At 39.0% G+C, this 21,081-nt stretch overlaps 1 protein-coding gene and 1 long non-coding RNA gene across 15 annotated transcripts in view; both read left to right on the top strand.

The window, feature by feature from the left end:
* MAGI1 (membrane associated guanylate kinase, WW and PDZ domain containing 1) overlaps positions 1 to 21,081 on the top strand; it is a 677,859-nt gene that overhangs the window by 139,914 nt on the left and 516,864 nt on the right. The gene's annotated exons all lie outside the window — the stretch shown is intronic.
* LOC135270844 (uncharacterized) overlaps positions 1 to 21,081 on the top strand; it is a 79,698-nt gene that overhangs the window by 54,985 nt on the left and 3,632 nt on the right. The window contains exon 3 of the long non-coding RNA XR_010339008.1: positions 6,521 to 6,546. This is a non-coding gene — a long non-coding RNA (uncharacterized LOC135270844). The remainder of the gene's footprint in view (positions 1 to 6,520; positions 6,547 to 21,081) is intronic.

Below are 21,081 nucleotides of genomic sequence, written 5' to 3'. Positions count from 1 at the left end.
TAAGTTATCCCCCTGCTGAGGTCCCTCAAAGTGTTGTGATTAAAGTCCATTAATTTTATAGTGCAAAAGAGTGGTACATGTTTATTATAGAACTATTAGGAAGAACTGACTCAAAAGCTCACCTATGATTCCACCCATCAAATATAACCAGTTTTATTATTTAGTGATGTATTGGTCCTCTGTATTCACAGGTTCCACAACCAACTACAGATATAAATTATCAAAAAAAAAAACAAAAAAAAAAAACCACCCAACATCGCAAACAGTACTACAATATAGTACAAATAAAAAATACAGCATAACAACTATTTACATAACATTTATATTGTATTAGGTATTATAAGTAATCTAGAGATGATTTAAAAAATTATACAGAAGAATATGCATAGGTCTTATGCAAGTACTGTGCCATTTTATATCAGAGATGTGAGCATCTATGTATTTTGATATCCAAGGGGATCCTGGGAACCAATTTGTCTCAGATATGGAGGGACAGTTGTATTATTCTAGGTGTATTGTGTGTAGGTGTATAAAATCAAAATTTGTATTTAAGAGTATACATTTTGTTGCTTGAATATTCATTTCCTATGAAATCATGAACATGTTGCCACGTCAAAGAAAAGGTTTACCTGATTTTATACTATCTTTTTAAAGTTTTACTTAGTATTTCATTGTATGGATGTATACTGTTCATGTTATTGTTGGGTATTGAGGTTGTTTTCAGTTTGTTTGTTTTTTTGAGACAGGGTCTCTGTTGCCCTGCCTGGACTGCAGTGGTGCAATCAGCTCACTATAACCTTAAACTTGTGCGCTCCAGCGATCCCCCGGCCTCAGCCTCCTGCATAGCTGAGACTACAAATGTGGACCGCTGTGCTCAATGAGTTTTTCATGTTTTAAACAACGCTGTGTTGAACATCCTTGTAACTAAATCTATGTCTACACGGTTAGTAGTTTTCTTGGACAAGCTCCCCAGATGTGAAATTGCTGAATCCAAGGTTTTGATAATTTCAAGTCTTTTTTTTAATTCCTAAACCACATACAGCCAAATTGTCCTCTATTGATAACCTTCCGGTCAGTTATGGGCATGGTTGTACTTTTTATTGTCGTGATTACTGCTATTGGTAGTAATAATAAAAATACTTACTCTATTTAGTACCCTGGTTGTTTTAGTTTTGACTGGGACTTCAGTTTTCTTCCTTGACTGAGTCCTGTTACTTATGCCTGAATTTAAGGTGAATAGGAACATTTGCCTTTTGTCTATTGCCTACAGGGAGAAAAATACCATAGTGGGTAAGAGATTTTGTTCTAGCTGGGGGCTTCCCCATGTCAGCCAGGCTGTTGGGTATTACTGAGCTGGTCCCCTTGCAGCATCACTTCTTGAGGTTTGCAGAGATGCAATGGTAGTGGGTCAGCCTGTATTCCTTTCCAAGCTGGGGGTGGGGGTAGGCGTGCTGAAGTGTGTTTTCAACAAAGCTGGGGACTGGGGGCTGGGGGCAGGTAGGTGCTGAGTGAGTGTTTCCAACAAAGAGCAACCTGGGTATCTATCTGTTTCTAGGCAGCTAAGGAATGTTGAATAATTAATAGCTTTCCAGGGAAATATTAATTGCTATAGTTGGATATTCTTTAAGACTTAATGCCAACTATAGTTTGATTATTGAAAAATTCTTTCAGAGAATAAAAGTGTTTAGAAGCAAATGTGTTGATGATAATTGATAGATACTGTTTTTCAATGTTAATATGGAGCGTAATTGACACGAGTTTGGATGACGCTTCACCATCTCGATGACTTTCTTTTGATTTTAGCCATTAACTATGCAGTTGGCACTTGAAACTATAATGAATTTAGGTTAAGTTATTCCCTTTGATAAAGAAAGCTGCAGGATAGATGGTCATTAATTGTATAAAGATTCTTTGCAGGGATTTGGAAAGAAAAAATTTGGTTGTTGTTTGAAGACAAAGGTAGTGTCTACTATGCCCTGCCTTTTCAAATGAATTGTAGTACTTTTGAGAATTCTGATCTCTGACTCTGAAGGTGGCAGTTTAATTACTGAAACCTGAAGGTGTCACACAAACTCAGACCAGCAAATTGCCTGATTGCCTGTATATTTCACATGTGCTCTTTTTTTTGGAGATGGAGTCTTGCTCTGTCACCCAGGCTGGAGTGCAGTGGCGCTATTTCGGCTCACTGCAACCTCTGCCTCCTGGGTTCAAGTGATTTTCCTGCCTCAGGCTCCCTAGTAGCTGGGATTACAGGCATATGCCACCATACCCGGCTAATTTTTTTGTATTTTTAGTAGAAACGGGGTTTCACTGTTTTTAGCCAGAATGGTCTTGAGCTCCCGACCTTGTGATCCTCCTGCCTCAGCCACCCAAAGTGCTGGGATTACTGGCATGAGCCACCACACCCAGCCCACACGTTATCTTCATGCCCGTGGTTAAGACATCGAGTGGAGAGAAAAGGGGCTGGAAAAGAGGTGCTGAAGTTTTGAATGGGGCATTCTGCCTGTTGTACTAGCTGTGAACCCATCTAGGGAACAAATGCTGACACTGCCTGCTTAAAAGAAGACACAGTGTTAAAGAGGCACAGTTGCTTTTATGGCTGGCATTTTAGTTAACCAGTACCAAAATAAAGGACTGAAGGATTTACTATCAGATTATGCATAACCATGCACATATTGCTAAATCCTCCATGAACATCACAGATATCTAAAATGAAAGAGAAGTTTTGATTTGTTTTAGTAAATAACATTAGCTAGCACCTCCATTTCCGACCCTTCAATCCTGTTTGGAAATGCCACAGTCTTGGGTGTGTGCTATTTTGACCTCATGTGAAGGTTCCATGACAACAGTAAACATTAATATTGCAGATTTTCATAAGGCAATAAATCTGGATGAGGCAAGTGGCCTCAGCCTGCAATAAAGATGTGTTACGAAATTTCCCATGCCAGAAGAGACACTCAGCTGGGATTGGCCTTTTCAGAAGCTGCTGATGGTGATGAGTGATAACTCCCCTTTTAGTCTTGGCATCAGTTGGAGTTTGTAGCTCATTGGTTTCATTGTGTTGCCTCTATGTCCTATTTAAATTTAATTGGATGGTTTACACTACTATCCTAGGTAGTTGCTGTTCTTTTCAAGGACTGTCCTTACTGAATACCCTTGGTATTTTGTTTCTCTTTTCTTATACAAATCCTCAATTACAACAACAAAGAAAATGCTAACATTTAACCTCAGTGGTAAACTAAGAATGCTTTAGATTAGGATTTCCATTTTGGTGCCTTTCCAAATTTGCTAATTTATATTTGGATATCCTTTTAGCATATTTTTGGTGGAATGGTTCACTTTGTTATTATTTTTAAAAGATGAATGTATCCTAGCTTTTACCAAGGAACAAAATATTCAATGGAATATTTTGTAAGTATGGTGTAATGGAAACTACACAGGATTTGAAGTCACAAGGGCCTGTGTTGGCATCTTAGTGCCATTATTTATTAATTGTGTGACCTTGAGTTGCCTCTCTGAACTTCCATTTTCTCACTATTAGGTAGGGATGATAATATTTATTGTTATTTAGGGGTTGTGGCAGAAATGATGCTGTTCTTATGTTATGACTGAGATTCTTTCCATAGGGAGGCGGGTACTGATGTCTCATTCCTTGTTTTTGTATGGAGGGGTGGCCATGTAATTTTGGTGGAGCGGTGTTGTGAGATCTCCAAGATAGGATCATAAAAGGTGATACAGCTTCTACCGGGTTCTTTTGGGACACTTGGTTTTGGAAGCCAGCTAGCAGGCTGCAAGGGGGCTCAAGCAGACAAATGGTGAGGCTACATCTGGGTGAGTTGAAAGGCAGCTGAGGTTTCAGATGATTCTAGCCCTGGGCCATTGAGTCGCCTGCAGTCTTCCCAGTGAAAGATCCAGACATCAGGGAGCAGAGACAAGCATTTCAGCTTGATTTATATAAATTCCTGACTCACAGAAATTGTGAGAGATAATAAAATGATTGTTGTCAGTTTAAGGCTTTATGTTTTGGGATGATTTATTACGCATCAGTAGATATTTGGAATAATATATATCATGAGATTCAAAGAAATAGTAGATATCATGAGATTTGAAGAAATAGTAGTTCTCCTTCTAATTTAGCATACTGTCTCTACCACTTAGTAACTGTGTAACCTGGGGCAAAATATTTGACTTCTTTGTGTCTGTTTTCTTAATTGTAAATGGGGCTAATGATAATTCCCTCTGACCTTCTGATGAGAATTACTGATTTAATACTTGATATGTTCAATAAATGTTACTTGTCATTATTTTCTCTTAAACTGTATTGTTGGATTTTGAGAATGCATGAAGAAATTTATGTTAATTGTATTTTGATTTTTAAAGGAGTTATGTATATTACATTCATGTGCCTTTCTCTAGACAAGAAACCATTTTGAATGTAATTTTCATGAAATAAAAAAAAATTAATAGTAAATCTGATGCTAGTATCTGCCATTTATTTCACATATTTGTTCTGAGGTTGTATATGTCTGGGAACTTTTGGCTTTGCTTGGTAGAAAGAGGACTAATGACTCCAATTAGAGGACATTAGTAGAGAAGAAGAGATGAAGGATGGGAGATAGGAAAGAAATCCTATTTTCAGTAACTTATGTACCAAAAACTGCATGGCAGTCTTTTACCAGTGTAGTCTTCTTAGATGCTCTGAGACAGATAATAAGAAAAGAATGGATTGTTACTTAATTTTTATTGTCCCTGGAATTGAGGTTGTTAATGCCCTTCTCTTGTGTGTTATGCGAAGAAACAGGAACAATGATTACAGTTTTACTTTCAGGCTAAAAACTACACATCTTAACTCACATTTCCAGGTTTGTTTCTGCCTCTGATGCTGGGTAGCTTTGTGACCTCTCTAAGCCTCAGTTTCTTCAGTTGTCAAATGGGTGTAATAGTGTTTCCTACTTCCTGGTATTGTTAAAGAACAGTCCATGAGAATCTCTTTCCTAACCTAGCTTGGTCAGAAAAATGACTGTAATGCATTTTTAAAAATAATAGAACCCATCCCAGAGCTACAGAATTAGAATTTCCAGGGATTCTGTGATTAAGTGCCCCAGGTAAGTCTTATGGTTAGGCTGTTTTGGGAGACATTAAAACAACATGTAAAGTTAACAGTTAAGACCTAATAAATAAATATTATCTGCTGTTATACTTAACATTAATTTAATGTTTTAGGTAAGTTCTTTTATATATGTCCTTTAGATTTGCTTTGGTAGATTTTGACAATTTCTGCAAAATAAACACAAGAATGGCTGCAAATGTTGGTGTACTACTTAAATAAAATCTGATTCTGCTATTACTTTATGTCCATCAAAAAGTTATGCACACTTTTTTCTCTCTTTTTCTTTCCTCTCTGGAATATATACTGTCATAACTAAGTTAATGAGTTTCTTCTCAACCAACCAAACCTCATGAAGTTTAGGACGACCATGGATTGAAACATCTTTTTCTGTAACATAATTAAAGAAAAATGACTTCACAGTTAGGGTTACTGAACCTTGAGGGAATTTGCCCATTGGCTGCCCATCAGGCTGTGATCAGAAGTCTTCGTGTTGTATATGACATGATAATTAAGGATGGGGAAGAGCTATTTTAGAGACTCTAATTAAAGATCGTGTTTTCTATATAATGAGTATCTATAATATGTTTTCTGTATAAAGCATCTGTTTAGAAAAATATTCGAGGGAGTGTATCTCATTGTCCAGCATAATCCTGTTATAACTGGTTACTTGTCACAAATTTGAATTGGAGCAACGTGGGTTTGTATCCCAGTCCTCCAACACCATAGGGCTGTTGTGCATGACATGTTGTTTGTCAAGTATTTTGCTGAATACTTTGGAGTATGATTGCTTTTGTCATCCTTGGTTACATTGTGTGTCATGTTGACTCCTGCAAAGTAGTGGGGAAAAGTAACCTTGGTAATGTATAATTAACTTATAAAGTAGAAAATACTTCTTTCCTTAATCTAACATTTTAATTTGCTGGGGCATATTGTGCTAGCAGCCCAGGCTTCTCTTCCAGTTGTGCTTTAAGGGTTTTATTGATTGTGATTACCTAAGCCCTAGTTCAGTGGTTGGCCAGTGATGGGTGGTAGGGCCTGGCATATTGCCAAATTTGTAATAGGAGTTCAATAAATGACTCCTTACCATTATAATTATCTGTCTCATTCTTTAAAGAACAAGTAATTGTCCAAGTTACAAAACCATTAGAATAGTGGGGGTTTTTTTTCTTCTTGTTTTTGGTCCCTTTCCCTTTGCCTTTCCCTTTCCCTTTCCCTTTCCCTTTCCCTTTCCCTTTCCCTTTCCCTTTCCTTTTTTGAGATGGGGCTCACTGTGTCACCTAGGCTGAAGTGTAGTGGCATACTGCAGCCTCTGCCTCCTGAGCTCAAGGTAGCCTCCCACTTCAGCTTTCCAAGTAACTAGGACTACAGGTGCATGCCACCGTGCCTGACTAATTTTTGTAATTTTTGTAGAGACAGGGTTTTGCCATGTTGCCCAGGCTGGTCTTGAACTCCTGGCCTCAAGTGATCCTCCTGCCTCTCAGCCTTCCATAGTACTAGGGTTACAGGTGTGAGTCACCACCCAGGCTAGACTAGGTTTTGTTGTCTAAACAAACAAGGTGATAAATTTCATTCTTTTTTTCCAGGCTAATGTTTTGTGCTGTTCCAGCTGACTGTTGACAAATACAATGGGAGGAGTTCAATCAATGTAGCTTATTGGTATAGTTCTAAAATCAGAATCTGGGTTGCAGTTCCAGCTGTGTGACTGGCTTTGGGCAAGATTCCTCAACCATAGTGGTTATCAACTTGCACCTCTTATAAATGGATGGGCTAATATTTTGTGACTTGTTCAACTCCTGTGTTTTTGGCTATGTGAATCTGCTTGTTCTTTAAGAGAAGCTTTTGGGTTGGATGTGGTGTTAAAGTAGGAATGTTCTTGCAAGTCCTTTGGGAAATTTTGGTCCTTGGGTCTGTGCTGGGCCGTGTTCAGGCATGAAATGGGAAAAATATTGTTGAGTTTTATAAAGCTTAATGTTTTGAAGTTGGATGCACAAGAACATGTTTCTGACCCCTCGGGGGGTGTGTGTGTATGTGTGTGTGTGTGAGTTAGGAGGGCATATAATGAGTTTTAAATATCATCTGCAGCTGGGAACTGATTTCCCGCTTTTTTTTTTTCTGTGAACAGCATGAGGTAGACATTAAGATAACAACCTGTTGAAAGACAAAGCTTGCTTCTGTGTTTTGGCTTTTATAAAGAACACTGCAGTGACTATCTTCATACATGTGTCAACATCCTTATGCTTCTCTCTTGTGAACACATACTAGTACATTTACATTCTGCTCATCTTTTCGGTGTCAGCTCAGGTGGCACCCCATCCGGGAAGCCTAACCTGGCAACTCCCCATGCCCCCAGACTATGAGTATACATTTTTCAATGTAGTAGCTCTCCATAGATGGTAACTGACATTATTGTTTTCCTTATTAGTAGAGATTCTTTCATTGTTGTGTTACTTATTGTTACATTAAGGCCTCTCAAGTTAAACTCCTGTGTTGCCCTGACACTGGAAGACAGACTTCTGTTTCTGGCGACAGCTTTTAGGCGAGTATTTCTCCCCTGCGTCGCAGATGTTCAAAAGTTGGTTGGCATGAACTTAGAATTTTTTGAACGTCACCAGTGGTATTCAAGAATAGTCATTACCATGACTCATGATGTAGCTGAATAAAGGAGAGAACAGAGAATCATGACTCTGGACTGAAAATGTTGAGTGTGTCGCTAAGCCTAGAAGAGAAAGTCTGTGCGGATACAAAGTATGTGGCAGCAACTGGGCTCCTAAAAAGACTCAGAAACAGAAGGGGTTCTGGTCTTTTTAAAGTGATGGATCTTGCCCATCTCCTTGCCCACATTCTCTCCTACATATCAGATGATTACCGTTTTTGCTTATTTAATTCAGCCATCTCACTCTGACCCATGGACATTATATTACCCAGGTCAATTGAAAGATCACTTTGGATAGTTTCAGTCTTTTAGAGGTCATGCTTCAAAAAGTTTCACAGATGCTTACTTAATATTAGTTGTACTTTTAGGATCTCTTGGTTTTGGAAAACTGCTATAAATCTGATAATGAGTAGTACTAGCCTATAGAGGTAATTATACATTACATCTGTGTAACATTACGTTTGTTACATATGTGTACATACACACATATATAAATATATACTAATACATATACGTATATATGGCACCTGTATATTATAAAAAATACGTACCTTTTACTCACATTTTTATAGTGCACAGATAATTTCTGGTTTGCATGTAGAATCCCAAACCCCTTGGAATAACCGTTTTCCATCTGCCAGTTTTTGTGGTTCATAGTTTTGGGGAGCGTTGGATTGGAAGCTCTTGGCCATCTTGGCCAGTTTTCTGGCTTTTTTCTTTTTTTAGAAAGGGGAAATTAAATCTCTTAGTTCTTTAAAATCAGTGTTTCATTTTTGAGTGCTTTACAAAAAACCTTAAAGATTCTTTTAGTGTGTATGTACTTGTGTATATGTTTGTATTTAAGACTTGGGAATTCAGTTTCTAGTTTTAATTAAATCTCCTTTAATTTCTAATTTCATTAAAAATGTTGTATCCCATTTATGACTTGGATAATTTTATTTTCTTAACATCTGCCAGTGGCAACTTCCAATGTATTCCAACATTTTTTTCTTTTCAACGTAGCCTCATAGGAATTCTTTTGGACATAAAGCTTTATAATGGCACGGTGGTTCATGCCTGTAATCCCAGCACTTTGGGAGGCCAAAGTGGGTGGATCACCTGAGGTTGGGAATTCGAGACCAACCTCACGAACATGGAGAAACCCTGTCTCTACTAAAAATACAAAATTAGCCAGGTTTGGTGGTGCGTGCCTGTAATCCCAGCTACTTGGGAGGCTGAGGCAGGAGAATCACTTGAACCTGGAGGCAGAGGCTATGGTGAGCTGAGATGGCGCCATTATACTCCAGACTGGGCAAGAAGAACAAAACTCTGTCTAAAAAATAAAAAAAAAATTTTAAAAAAAGGTTTGTAATGGGCCTCTTGAATATTTTGGTTGCCAGTGCTAGACATACGCTAATTCACTGCTTAGTACTTCCCTTAGTTCTGGCCCTGGAGATGAAAGACATAGTCTTCCTTTGTCAACCTCTCCTTGACTATCCTTGTGTTTTGTAAAGTTACTGAAATGGGTTTTGATGCTTCATATGGCTTCTTAGATTTTAAGTCCCGTCATCATCAGGAGCAGTCTGTTCTAGGAATATTTGAAGTTCAGGGCCTAAACACAATTATGTGGGGTCTTTGTTACCATCAGGTTGGGTATTGGGAATTGTTTTCATAGTAGAGAGAATGTAATTTGACTAATCAACTGGGCACCTTTTATAAAGATTGGGTTTTGCTGATCTCAAAAAAATCTTAGTTTGGTGATAGGTTCTTTATGAAGCACACAACTTACCATATTGAATTAATAGCAACTTAAATGATATAATTATTGATAGAGTAATAAACAGGTTCTAATAGTTGCTGATAATGAGTACAATGTTAATATGTGTTTTACATGCATGATCATTTAGGATAGATAGTGTATATATGCTGTTCTCTTATGTGTGTGGAAATAATGACTAATAGGTCACTCTGTGAGATTATGGGCCATCTGCCATATCCTCATATGATCTTGATAGCCTTAAGACATTGATTGAAGCTCAAAGATGAACTGACTTAGCATCCAAATTGAAAACACTGTGCCTTAGACAATAGTGGTATCCTGTGACTGTGAGCTTATTAACATTCTAACCAGACATAGAATTTTTATTTTTCTGTCTCTTTAGGTTTTCATGTGTTTTCTGTTTACTGTCTCTAATAGACATTGTGGTATTTGTTAAAGGTAAGGAAGTTAAAAAAATAGATTAAGGTTTTATGGTATGTTATAGTTTTTTTCATACACAACAGAAGTTACAGGTTTATGTATTTACGTCACAGGATTCAGAAGGCTGTGGTTTATTTGTAGATAGAAATTTTATTACCCCCTCCTGTCCCTGCCTTGTATTTTTGTATTAGTCTGCTGTACAGAATTCTAATACATGCTTTATTTTTGTGGTTTTTGTATATTATTAAAGAAATACATGTATATGGCAAAAATTCAAATAAAACACAGGAATATAAAGTAGAAAACTAAATTTTTCCTGTTACCTCCTTCTGTTCTCAACCAAAATTCTAATCCTCCAGAGGCAACCTATTTGGGATATATTTTTTCAATTTTTTCTAGACAGATAAAAATATGCTTATGATCTTTGGAATCTTTTTTCGAGATGGCATACATACTTATTTTGCTCATGTCTGAGAATCTTGGTTTCAACGTAGACTATTCTTAATCAGTGTTTTATTTTTAATTTAAATATACCTTTTATGAGTTTGCGCAGAAGCCTTTGACATTAACTGGGTATTTTCTTTTCTGAAATTATTAAGAAATGACAGTGGTATATATCCATTATGAAATTTTTTTGGAGAAGAGATGTATAGGATCAGGTTGGAGAAATTAAATAGCTTACTGGTTCTATTTTGTTTAAGTTTTCTGTGTATCAGCCAACATACAGGTTTGCCTGCATTAGCAGATACCTCAAATCATAGTGGTCTTAGTATGATAGAAGTTCATTTCTATCTTATGTAACAGTTTAGCCACATAACAGTCCTACACTACTGTGGTTCTGCAAGGTTGGGGGCTCAGATTCCAGCTCATATATTGCTCTGCCATTATAGAGATATTGTCCTCCTGTGCATTCTAGCTAGCAGGACAGAGACAAGAGGAGAGCAGCTTTCTTCTCTTCATAGATACAGCTTGGAAATAACACGCTGTGCTTCTGCTCACATCTCATAAGCTAGAACTTGCTTGTGTGGCCATAACTAGCTGCAACAAAAGCCTTTAATCAGGGCAGCCATATTCTCAACTCAGAGTTTGGAGGAAAGGGAGAACGTATTTTTGGAGGTGAAAAGTATGCCTGTATAATTTTTTAAAAAGGGAATCTTGAGACACACTTATTTGAGATTAAATGAAAAATCCCTTTGATGTGCCAAATGAAAAAAAAATTGCTATTTAAAATATTTTCTTGTTCTCATCCATTTATGTGGTTTGACTGTCAAAAAAATGTAACATACAATGTTGCTAACAATAGGATATTTACATATGAACTTTCTATGCATGGGAAACAGTATCTTATTAGGTAATAAAACTATGTAAAGTAGGGAGATGTAGAATATAATAGTCTATTTTTCAACTGAATGAAAGGTTGGCCCATTGCAGTACTCAAGAATATAGCACATTATTCCTTATAAGGTGATTTTTGCTTTAAGTTATACTTGTTTGCTGTAGTTAGAAAATACAGATAAATAAAACTGTAATATATCTACTTAGAGCTAACCACCATTCAACATTTGATTTTTAAATGGTATTATGTAGTATGAATGTATTTGTGTGTATGTGTATGTATATTCACATGCAGACAGATACCACCTATAAGCACATGAGCATTTCTTGTATAAATTATAACTGTTTCACACTGTATTAGTTCCTTTTCACACTGCCAGTGTACCTGAGACTGGGTAATCTATAAAGAAAAAAGTTTATTAGACTTACAGTTCCACATGGCTGAGGAGGCCTCACAATCATGGCAGAGGTGAAGGAGGAGCAAAGTTACGTCTTACATGGTGGCAGGCAAGAGAGCTTGTCTTGTGCAGGGGAACTGCCCTTTATAAAACCATCAGATCTCATGATACTTATTCACTATCATGAAAACAGCATGGGAAAACCTGCCTCCATTATTCAGTTACCTCCCACTGGTCCCTCCCACAACACATAAGGATTAGGGAAGCTACAATTCAAGATGTGATTTCGGTGGGGACACAGCCAAACTGCATCATACACTCTGAGTCTTTTTCCCCCCTCATTATACTTGTTAGGGAATAATGTTCACAATACATGTGAAAACATTTTTAGATCAATCACTATCCAGGTATCTACTTTATGGCTGTCTTATGATTTATTTAATATGTGATTCTTTGTTAAATATTTAGGTTGTTTCTGAACTGCTTTCATAAACAGTGATGTGATGAACAATTTTTGTACATACAATCTTATATATCTCTCTGAGTATTTCCTTGAGACAGATATTACATGTGAAATTACTTGGTGATAGGATCTGTAGGTTTTGGTACAAATCATACCAATACAAATTTCCTTATACTTTTCCCAATCTTGAAATCTCCGTTCATCTAACAGAGAACCAAATGCCATGTGTTCTTATTTGTAAGTGGGAGCTAACATTGAACAATAGGCACTGGAGATCCCAAAGGGGAGATGGAGAGATGGGGAAAGGAGTTGAAAATGTCTGATAGAATTGTGTTCACTAACTCGGTGACAGGATCTTTGGAAGCCCAATCCCCAACATCATGCAGTATACCCATGTAACAAACCTGCATATGTACCCACTGAATCTTAAAAAGAAAAAAGAAAAGAAATCTTTGTTCATTTGATAACATAATTAGTTGTTTGATAGCTCAGTATTTTAATAGTTAGAAAATGGATTGAAGTTTATGCTCTTCCTTAATTTTATCTCACATTTTGATGCCATGTTTTTTGTATTTAAGGGAAGTACTTTCTGGCCATTATTCACCTACCTTGTGTGTTTCTAGATGGGAGCTTGGTCAAGTTCTCCCTTTGTTCTTCCACTCCATGTGGTACAATTTTTCCTTTTATATCGGTAATGAATCTGCACTTGGATACCTCATGCTCTGTGAGTACTGTCACTTGTTCCTTGTTGTATCTAAGAAAAGGCAGCAAATGGCAGGGCAGAGGGAGTTGGTAGGCTATATTCAGACATGTTTTTCTTTTTGTTATATTGTGAATTCAGGAATCCTACTAGTTGACCATCACCTTGAAATCCCTTTAATAAAACCTGTGGTTGGTTCCTTCTACTCACTGTTTATCTTGCTCTTTTCATTCTTGTTTTTTTCCCTTTAAGATAAGTAAATTCTATCTTGCTTTTCTACTGGAGTCTCATTTCATTTTCCTTCTTTCTGATTTTTTTTAAGCCTTTTAGGGAATGATTCAGAAAGAATTCTTTTCTTTTTTCTTTTTGGTAGACTGGAAAATTAAGGCTGAAAAGCTTACTTCTTTCTGATTAACAGGAAATATACTGGCCCCAGTAGTTTATTCGGGGGAGTCACATTTTGCGAAACGCCTACAGGCAATTCATGTGTACACAAAACCTAAGATAAACAGTTGTTATTGCTGCAGCCATTGTTTCTCCCTCTGTCTGAGGGTAAGAGACAGGGAAAATCAGACTGAGGAGAGGCATTAGAACAGTGGGAAACCCAGTGGCAATTCAGCAATGTGTCATTGGTTTCATGCCAGTGTTTAAACCAACAGATCTTTTTCATAGAATATCTTTTGGAAATTGTGAATATTAATAATTCAGTGAAGGACACATTCCATTTAAACTGGGTGGTCTTCCAGAAGTAGAATCTCATAGCAAATTGCCAGCTTCTGTAGAATTCCAGAAATAAGTCTTTGTTATAATTGTTGCCAAGAATTATTTGTCTAGTAAGTATTAAATTCTTCCTTACTGTGACCCACCCTGTTTATAAAATATATATTCTTGTTTATTCTTGAGGGTCATATTTTAGAATTATTTAATTTTACTTCTTTTAGGCTAGAATTTGCTAGTTCAACTTCTGTGTGGGAGGGTTTTGTGAAATATTTTTTTCTGTCTTGTTTAGGTAACACAAAATCCAACTTCAATAACTGTTATGTAGTAAAATGCCTGAATACTTTTTTAATGCCATTTGCTGACATTTGGGTCTCATTTCTAACATATGCTCTTAAATTGTGCTCTTCACATGAGTGGCCATGGTATTTCCAGGCCTGTGACGTTTTACTGTAGCTTGAGCCATGAAATAACTGGGATGTTAAAAGAAACTGGGGAGAAAAATGGTTGTATAAGTTGCTGATATAGACCACTGGTTAGGGGCAGCTAAGGTACCTGACTGCTTGTGAGGTCAACTTGTCCCTTCCCTTCCCTGCCGTGCTCTGCCCTTCCCTGCCGTGCCCTGCCCTTCCCTGTCCTGCCCTGCCCCCTACCTTTTCCTTTTTCCTTAATTCCTTTTTCCTTTTTTTTTTTTTTTTTTGAGACAGTCTCACTCTGTTGCCCAGGCTGAAATGTACAGCCTCAACCTCCTGGGCTCATGCGATCCTCCCACCTCAGCCTCCCAAGTAGCTGAGACTGCAGGTGCACATCACCACACCTGGCTAATTTTTTTTTGATATTTTGTAGAGATGGTGTTTCACCACGTTGCCTAGGCTCATCTTGAACTCCTGCGCTCAAGCCATATGCCTGCCTCAGCTTCCCAAAGTGCTGAGATAACAGATGTGAGCCACTATGCCTGGCCAACTTGTGTATTTTTGGTGTGGACATTTTCTTTTCTGATTTAGTCTCTTCTTTTTCCTTTCTCTCTCCCCTTCTCCTCCCCACTCTCCACTCCCCCAATTGAGGAATGTCTCCTTTAGTCTTAATAAGATGATCAATCGAGGTTCCCTGCCCTCTTGTAGATGGAAAAACTTGAGCTATGTCAATCAGACATATTCTTCTTGAATTTGAGTATGGAACCGAGTGATAGAAAAAACTGTTCACCCAGAAGTGAACAGAAGAGATTGCTAGTTGCTGCTGCCTAGGTCCTTAGAGTTATTTTGATTTCCTTTCTTCCTGAGTCTCTTTCTTCAGTTTTTTCTTTTGTGTCCATGTAGCAAATGTCCTTTTCTTCTTTCTTTTAAGTTAGCCAGAGTTGGTTTCTGTTACTAACCGAAAAAACTGTCTGAAAGGTGCATCTTAGAGTTATCCCAAGGAGCCTCACAAAGGGTGTTCACCCAAGAAACTCACATCAAGCCAACTCACAGAGAATGATACACAGATCAAAATGATTACATATGCATTTATAGAAAGAAAGTCAACTTTCTTTGGGTAGAATGTTTATTGTTGCATTTTAATGCATTTGTTCCCTGTTGGCAAGCCTCAGAGGGCAGGGAAGTTAGGAGTTTCCTAAATTGAAGTTTGCCTGGGGAATAGGAAGCATTTGTCATTTGGTCTGTGATAGAACCTGATCTTGTCTTGACAGGACTTGATTGGGCACTGCCTAGCTAGAGCCCTTTCCTCTTCTTGCTTCCCAGAGACTCTTAGCCTTTTTGACCACAGCTAACTTAGATAAAGAAAGGAATTTAAGGGGTTCCTCTCCTACTCAGCCCAGTTGCTAAAAAAAGTACTTGGATGAACATGAGGAGTGGAATCCCCCTGCCATAGACTTGAGAATACATTCCTGTATACCTAGACTTTCTTTTTTTTTGAGATGGAATCTCGCTCTGTAGCCCAGGCTGGAGTGCAGTGGTGAGATCTTGGCTCACTGCAACCTCTGCCTCCCGGGTCCTGATTCAAGCAATTGTCCTACCTCAGCCTCCCAAGTAGCTGGGATTACAGGGACAAGCCACCATGCCCAGCTAATTTTTGCATTTTTTAGTAGAGATGGGGTTTCGCCATCTGATCTTGAACTTCTGGCCAGTCTGGTGTTGAACTCCTGACCTTGTGATCTGCCCACCTTGGCCTCCCAAAATGCTGGGATTACAGGTGTGAGCCACCATGCCCAGTCACCTAGACTTTCTTAAAATAAAGTAGAAATGATTTAATGAGCTTACAAATGTCTGATGAGCTTATTAAACTCACACGGAAGTCCTAACTTTTCTTTCTTCTTTTTTGAGAAAGGGTCTGGCTCTGTCACCCAAGCTAGAGTGCAGTGATGAGATCATGGCTCACTATAGTCTCCAACTCCTGGGCTCAAGTGATCCTCCTGCCTCAGCCTCTTGAGTAGCTGGGACTATAGGCATACACCACCATGTCCAGGTAATTAAAAAAACTTTTTTAGAGATGGGGTCTTGTCACCCTGCCCAGGCTAGTCTTGAACTCCTGGCCTCAAGCAATCCTCCTGCCTTGGCCCCCCAAAGTGCTGGGATTACAGGTGTCAGCCACTGCACTTGACTTTGTTAAGAGATTTAGCTCTATCACTTATGCATTGACCAGATATTTATTATCTATTTCCTAATACGAGGTACTCTTTTATCTAAGAGTATTGGTTGTATAGCAGTGAACAAGTCCTAGTGCTTGCCTTTCTTAATCTCAGGGTGCTGAAGAGGAGTTAAAAATCAGAAGCCAGAGTGGCTCATTCCTGTAATCCCAGCACCTGAGGAGGCTGAGGCAGGTGGATTGCTTGAGATCAGGAGTTCGAAACCAGCCTAGGCAACATGGCAAAATCTGGAATCTACAAAAAAATACAAAAATTAGCAGACTGTATTGTCTCATGCCTGTAGCCCGGCTACTTGGGAGGCTGAGGTGGGAGGATCACTTGAGGTCAGAAGCAGAGGTGGCAGCATGCCACTCTACTCCAGCCTTGGTGACAGAGGGAGACCCTGTCTTAAACACGTACCACACACACACACACCCCCACACCCAGCCACCCCCCCCGACACACGCACACACCCCAGATATTTTATTTCCATGAAAATGTGGAAGAGGTTGCAAGTGATGAGTTATTGCTGAGATGTGTCCCAGGGCGACAGTAGTATCTTTATCTTTTTTTAAATTCAGGAGGTTACAACTAGTTCTTTGGATTTTACTCTCAGTGCTGTGGAACTAAGTGAATAAAAATTAAGGGTGTTTCTTCTCTGCCTTTGCTGCTGTGATGGGTTAGTGAGGATCTTCTCCCAGTGGTCTCTAGTTGTCAGCCATTTATCAACTCAAGTTGGAAGTGTGGAATGCTACTTTTATGACATGGCCATTTCATATGCTGATTCTCCCACCCCCATCTGTCATAAAGATACTTGTTTTGGGACTAGTCAGCAATATTTCTTGTTCGTAATTGTCCTGCCAACACATAGCTCTCCTTTGGTGATACCACTTCCAAATCCCTGATGTTTTAGCTAAGTTGTGACACATGGAGTCCCTCCTGACAGGGGTGATGAGATGTTGTATGTACACCATTTAGCCCACAGTGACATGCACTAAAGGTCACCGACTTCGGCTACTATTGTGATGGCAACAGCTATTACTGCCACCACTACTGTTAGTATTGTTATCATTATTACTGCTGTATGGATTTTTACAGGAATTTTCTTCCAAAACTTTTATTTTTCCCCTTAAAACAGGGTCTTGCTCTGTCACCCAGGTTGGAGTGCAGTGGCGCAATCTCAGCTCACTGCAACTTCCACCTCCCTGCAACTTCCACCTCCCAGGCTCAAGAGATCCTCCTGCCTCAGCCTTCTGAGTAGCTGGGACTACAGGCATGTGCCATCACACCCAGCTAATTTTCATATTTTTAATAGAGACGGGGTTTCATCATGTTGCTCAGGCTGGTCTTGAACTCTGGCTTCATCCTCTCAGAGTGCTGGGATTACAGGCATGAGCCACCACACCTGACTCTTTCATCACGTAGATATCTAGTAGCTGATACCATGTGTCTGTTAGGGATGACAAGGGCAGGAGGACAAGGGGAGTGGAGAGACTGTAATAAGTAAGAGAGTGAGCTTCGGAGTTCATCAGACAGACCCAGTGCAGCCCATTTATCAGCTGTGTGAATTGAGACAGATTTCTGATTCTAAGGTTGGTTTACTTGTCTGTAAAGTGGGAATAATAATAATAACCATCATGAAATGATAATGCTGCCATCTGGCTCCTTTCCACGTAGCAAGTATTATACCTAGGCTATCAAGTTCAAACTTTATAACTCTAACTTGAATTGTAAAATTCATGATTATTCCCAGTTTATGGATGATTCTGAGCACAGAGAGGTTAAGAACTTTGCCTGAGAACACAGGGCCAGCATATAGAGGAGCTGGGATTAGGTCACAGATGGTCTGGTTGCCCAAGGTTGTTATAATGTGTGAAGCTTTGAGCATGATGTCTCCTAGTGTGTTGTAACATTTATTCCAAGTGTAATAGCATGATCATAAGGTAGGCTTTAATTGTCAAAGAGACCTGTTTCTTTCCTTGAGGAAATTACCTGACTTCTCTCTGCATGGAACCTTTATTCCCATATCCAGATTTTGCCTACTGCAGTGGTGTGGGCCAGGTATTCCACTGTCCTTAGCAATGCAAATTGATTGCTGAGAACGGGGCTTAGTGGTGGACCCTGGGACTCCCAGAGAACTTAAGTGACTTCTCTTTGCTCTCTGCTTCCATCTTGATGTCTGGCTTTGTATCAACAAGTTGAGAAATTTTCAGCCTGAGTCTCTGGTGCATTGGTGAGCTGACTCACTCCCAACTAGGCCATAGACCTGCCTGGTGGGGATACTCTTGTTTACCAATGAGCATGAGTTTTTTTGGTGGTTGTTTTTCAAACATGGATTGATGGTATGGAAGCCATTCTAAAGTGAGGTCTGTATTGACTTTGATCACTGCAATCTCTAGCTGGAGCTCAGGCAGCAGGGTCAGGTGAAGAGAGGTCAAGTAGTCTGAATGATGTGGAGGGGGTCCTTGGAGAAGGAAACTACCCATTCCAAAAAACCATACTCACCTCTGCTCCTTCCCTTACCTGTTTCATAGATAAATTGGAGGCAGCTTCTGGTCCGAGCTGGTCATTAAATCAGTCCAGGCAGCCTTCCTTTGAGCTGTGATCAGGAACAGGGCCTTGGGCTATTTGTAACCAGCAGACAGCATTGAAACAAAGTTCAGTATTTAAACTGCCACAAACGAAATATGCATTCATGGTGGGAAACCTATCCATTTTGTCACTGGTGTGCTTTATCTTTTACTTTTATTTCTTCCTTCTAATCTTTGGGTATAAGAAATGCTTATTTGAGGATGGTAGAGAATAATTTATTTTTTCTTTATTTTGGCAAATAAATAATAAGTCTGCATTCTTTTTTTTTTTCCCCAAGCCTCAGTCTCACTCTGTCATCCAGGCTGGTGTGCAGTGGTACGATCTTGGCTAACTGCAACCTCTGCTTCCTGGGTTCTAGCAATTCTCCTGCCTCAGCCTCCCAAGTAGCTGGGATTACAGGCATCTGCCATAATGCCTGGCTAATTTTTGTATTTTTGAAGAGATAGAGTTTCACCATGTTGACCAGGCTGCTTTTGAATGCCTGACCTCAGGTGATCTGCCTGCCTTGGCCTCCCAAAGTGCTGGGATTACAGGCGTGAGCCACTGTGCCCAGCCAAGTCTGCATTCTTATATCCAACTTTTGACTTGCCTGGAAACCATGTTAGGTGAGGATTCATCCAAAGCCCAGTGTGGTTTCGTGATGTACCATGTTTCTATGTTTTTTTCCTTTTTTTTTTGAGACACTCTATCCTGAAGGCAGGAGTGCAGTGCAGTGGTGTGATCATGGCTCACTGCAGTCTCCAACTCCTTGGTGCAGGTGATCCTCCTGCCTAAGCTTCCTGGGAAGCACCAGTTCCTCCGCAACTGTGCCTGGCTAACACTTTTTGTAGAGACAGAGTCTCACCATGTTTCCCATGCTGGTCTCAAACTCCTGGGCTCAAGCAGTCCTCCTACCTCGACTTCCTAAAGTGCTGGCAGACGTGAGCCACATGCCTAGCCCCATGTTTCTGCTTTGTTATGGATTTTTCTGTTCTCATAGATGATCAGGTTCTTTTCCAGTGATCATAAAGCTTTTGAGTATCAGTTAAATAGAAACACAGGTGACTGTTTTGGTAGGAAAATATTTTTCCACCTTCTTCTTACCTTACTGATTTTATATCTGAGAGCTAAGACTTTCTCCAAGTGTCTTAGAGGCATGCTTTCTGCTGGTGGATGCAAACTGAGGTCATCTCTAGGGAACCTGTTGCATGAATAGAACTGGAGAAAAACACATTAAAGTATCTGTGAGCATTTGAGAGCTGCTTACGTTTTTCAGGGAGACTGCCAGCACTTATGTTTGTGGTCTAAGTATTGTATAAGTCCATGCTCTGAGATGTTACTTATTTCAGTTACGTATTTTTTTGGTAGAGAGGGAGTTGTACCTTGTAGAGTTTCATTTCTTCTCTGCCATATGTTGACTCATATTGGTGATTATGTCAAAAACTACTTAATTTGTATAAAGGCATCTCCGAGAGCTTTAATATAAATCCCATATAGACAAAGGTCTCATAAGTTAGACCACCGAGTATATTGATCACAGCCTGGAATTTGGACTCACACCTGCATTTGAGTCCCAGCTTAAACTTGGATATGTTTTTTTTTTCTGTTTTTTCTTCTTTTTCTTTTTCCATTTTTTTCTTTCTTTTCCAAAAAGAAAGATCACCAGTTTTTTTTGGTGTGTGTATTTTAATTTTCACTTAAAAATTAAAGCATAATACATGTAGATAATCTAAAGAAATTCAAAAGTACTTTAAGATTTATCACAAATATATTAATCTTTAATATTACTGCTCCCCGTTTTTCAGTGTGACATCACAGAAGGTACCACCTTTAACTCTGTAAGGTGTTTCTTCTGGCATTTCCCTCTATATTTAGAAACCGTATGTTCATATTTCTATTTCTTGTAATTTCAATTTTAGGTATTATCTATTGTTATTATCTATTATTATCTCTAGTAAAGAAGTTGATGATTTGATTATTTTTTACTCCCTAAAACCCACATTTTTTTCCATCTATCTTCTTCCAAACTACATAGTAATATCAGTATATCTACATTTCTTAGCTGAGCCACATAGAGTACTATATTGCCCAGGCTGGAGTGCAGCCCCTGTTCACAGACATGATCGTACCACACTGTAGCCTTGAACTCGTGGGCCCAAGTGATCCCCTTGCCTCAGCCTCTTGAGTAGCTGGGATCACAGGCATGTGCCACTGTGCCCAGCTGGTTTGCTTTTTTATGACTTGAATAAAATGCTTTCCTTTTTTTTTTACTTAACTTTCTTTATGTCCATCTCTAATTCTTCCCTAAATTTTCATGCAAAACTGAAAAACCCTC

The sequence above is a fragment of the Aotus nancymaae genome, unplaced genomic scaffold (assembly GCF_030222135.1).
Source record: "Aotus nancymaae isolate 86718 unplaced genomic scaffold, 86718_ANA_hifiasm-v0.15.2.pri h1tg000067l, whole genome shotgun sequence".
In the NCBI taxonomy this organism is placed as follows: Eukaryota; Metazoa; Chordata; class Mammalia; order Primates; family Aotidae; genus Aotus; species Aotus nancymaae.
The sequence above is the reverse complement of the archived record's forward strand: the minus strand, read 5'-3'. Positions and strand labels throughout refer to the sequence as shown.